The sequence below is a fragment of the Aristolochia californica genome, unplaced genomic scaffold, assembly GCF_029961685.1.
Source record: "Aristolochia californica isolate CCGP_79_NKW_82.1479 unplaced genomic scaffold, dmAriCali1.0.hap1 SCAF_10, whole genome shotgun sequence".
Lineage (NCBI taxonomy): Eukaryota > Viridiplantae > Streptophyta > Magnoliopsida > Piperales > Aristolochiaceae > Aristolochia > Aristolochia californica.
This window is the reverse complement of record NW_027181771.1, coordinates 17,841,613-17,844,944: the sequence shown is the minus strand read 5'-3', so window position 1 is coordinate 17,844,944 and position 3,332 is coordinate 17,841,613. Positions and strand designations below refer to the sequence as shown.

Sequence of the window (3,332 nt, the reverse complement as noted above, 5' to 3'; positions counted from 1 at the left end):
CTTACAAAAATATAGCCCATTACGCATGATATAACACTTTACAATCATCTATGATCGTTAGGTCAGCTTTTTGTCAATGGGCAAAATAATGGCTTGTTTGACTCTGGAAAATATCGCCCACACGTTCACTTGGGAATTTAATGTTATTCTTTTTAAAAGGTATGGATCCATAGGTCATTTGCATCTTTAACATGATTCAAGCATGCATATTGATAGATGCCATATTCTGACATGAGAACTAGGTTAATTATAATAGAATAACCTTTATAATTGTGTTATAGGTGGTTATTTATCGGTTTTCAAATGAAACGTGCATTTATTGAATTTGGCATTAATCACTGTCTATATTGCATATTTTTCTCTCCTGAATTATATTTCATTGCTTTTAGGGTTTATTTCTTCCTGAAATGCTTTTTATGGATTCAATTATGGAATTTCAAGAGAATTTTGGTGGAGAAGGAGATATTTACCAAAATGCCCTTAGTGAAATGGAGGTGATTTTTTAGGGCAAATCGTATTAAAACAAAGGGAAAATCGTATTAAAAGGAGGGGGGAAGCGTCGACTGAAGAGGAAGGGAGCGTCGACCGAAATAGAGCACCATGGACCGAAACAGGGAAAGACCCGAGAGGATTTTGCCACCGTCGTTCGCCGCGCCACCGTTGTCCACCGCTGTCTGGCAGCTCGAGAGAGACTCCATCACGGCGAGTTTGACAGTGCTAGTTTCTGTTCGCCAGGCCGAGAGGTGACCCGAGAGTACTCCTCCTGTGCCAATTCCGCATTTCGACCATCCTCCAACGCCGATTACCTATTTTCGACCATTCCCGGAGCTATTCCGACTCCGACTGAGACTCGAGAGAGCCGTTTAGAGGACTTTTGCTCCGTTTCGTTCTTCGCCGGTTGTCACCTCCGTCAGTCGGCTTCTATCCTTCTTCGCCGGCGTCGTCTCTACCTCTTCCCACTCCCTCTTGTTACCCGAAGCCATCAATTTCGGGAAATTGCAGCACCCGTGAGAATGAGTCTGCTACCCGAGCGAGAGGAAGGAGAAGGGGAAAATTCGTCATTTTGGAATTTAATTTTTCTATAGTTTGAACTTAGGTTTTGAATGTTTATTAAATGTGATTTGATAATTAATGTTTATTGAATATTTGTTCTCCAGATATTTGATTAAATTAGCTAGTTAGGGTAGGATTATAATTTAGGTTGGATTTTGGTATTTTATTCCGATTTCTGTCTTCCACTCTATGCGCCCGAGAGGGGCTAGACGCAAGGATTGAGAAATCGGATCCGTGGTTATGTGGCGCTCGAGAGAGGCATGAATCATCGTAAAATCTTGAATTGACGTTTCCTGTTGTGCAAGTAGTTAACCAGATGATTTCTTGATAATTTAGATATAATTAGTGTTTAGTTAAGATTAATTCATCATATTTGGTTAGGCTAGTTGACTGAAGAATACACAAAATTTAGTCCTCCCTATGGATATGACCCTCACTTCCCGCTAAATTACATGAATAATTCGAACGCTTTCGAGGTATAAAAGCCGATGTAATTAAATTTTACATCAATTTTTTGGCGCCGTTGCCGGGGAGGCACATATTAAGTGTATTTCTTTGTTCTCCATGGTCTTAGGTTAGATTTATTTTTATTTTTTATTATTTTTTTTTGTTTTCATAATTTTATCTTGGTGATTTTGTATGGAATTATTTTTATTTCTTCTAGTTAGTTCGTATTTTCAATAGTGAATTTGTTAGCTTAATTTGATAGTTCGTTTTGTTTCTTTTTGTGTTTTTATGCACAGGCGCCGCTCCCTAGGTGGGCCATTAGCTCCCTTTGTTGAAGAGGTAGAACATATTTGTAGGAAAACACCTGAAGTCAAGTTAGGAGCCACCATGGCCAATCAGGGTGAACCATTACAATTACCTGCAGTAGGTGACCGTAGATCCCTGAGGGATTATTCTATCCCATCCCACTTCACATCACCTTCTTGCATTATATTGCCACCCACTACTGCCGCCAGTTATGAGTTGAAACCGGGTGTGATCCAACTCCTCCCTACATTCTATGGGTTGGAGAAGGAGGACCATTATTACCACATCATGGAATTCTTAGATATTTGTGCAACTTTCAAATTCCAGAATTTCTCAGATGACTCTATTCGGTTAAGACTTTTTCCATTTTCACTTAAGGATAAGGCCAAGTCTTGGCTTAATTCCTTAGAGGTGGGTAGCATTACTTCATGGGACACATTAGTCACGAAATTTCCCATTCAGAGAACTACATCCCTCAGAAAAGAAATCTCCAACTTTATGCAGCAGGAGGGTGAACACTTTTATGAGGCTTGGGAGAAATGGAAGGATTTGATTCGTAGGTGTCCGCATCATGGGTTTGAGAAATGGCATTTAGTGCAATACTTCTATCAAGGTCTTACACCCCAGGTTAGATCCATGGTAGATGCAATGAGTGGTGGAAGTTTGATGGGTAAGAGTGCTAGTGAGGCGTGGGACTTCTTTGAAACGTTGAGTGATCAATCTCAGCAATGGGGTTTGTCATTTAATGTTGAAAGGAGATCCCACGAAGCCAAAAGAGGGGGTCTCTACGAGGTTAGTGAAACACCCATGCTCATGGCCAAGATTGAGGGGTTGACTAGAAAAATTGATGCCCTTATGGTGTCCAAGAGTTCACCTGCTCCTAACCCATCTATTGTCTGTGCCATATGCTCTGGTTCATCTCATCCCACACAAATGTGTCCATCTAGTTCATCCTACCCGGAGCTCATTGAGGACTTGATTGCAGTCCAGAATTTTCATAGACCAAACCAGAACGATCCTTTTTAGAAACATATAATCTGGGTTGGGCCAGGCACCCAAATTTCTCATGGTCCAAGGGCCCACAGGTTGGGGGTCCTCCAGGGTTTACTCAACCCCAAGCTCCGCGCCCACACTTCACTCAACAGCCATTGATTCCACAAAAACTTCACTTGAGGACACACTTCAATTATTCATGGAGAATACACAGTCCTCCATTGCTAAACTTGAAATACAAGTGAGTCAGTTGGCCAGCCACTGAGTGAACAAGCACAAAATAGACTCCCGAGTCAAACCATTCCTAACCCCAAAAGCACACATGAGAGTGGGTTGAGTTCCAAACCCCACCATGAGCAAGCCAAAGCCATAACCACCCTTAGGAGAGGTCGTGAGTTGAACAATGGGGTAGAGACCACTAAGTCTAAGGAGTCAAAGGATGACAATGGGGACACATCATTGAGTGAAGAACCTCCAAGTTCTCCACCAACAGCCAAGCAGATCTCTAACCAAGTTCCACCAGCTCCTTATCC

General features: G+C 41.8%; 1 non-coding gene across 1 annotated transcript; it reads right to left on the bottom strand.

The window, feature by feature from the left end:
* Window positions 1–2,276: 2,276 nt before the first annotated feature.
* On the bottom strand, window positions 2,277–2,384 carry LOC137943285 (small nucleolar RNA R71). The gene has a single exon (XR_011110623.1). It is a non-coding gene; the product is annotated as a small nucleolar RNA R71 (small nucleolar RNA).
* Between the last annotated feature and the right edge of the window lie 948 nt (window positions 2,385–3,332).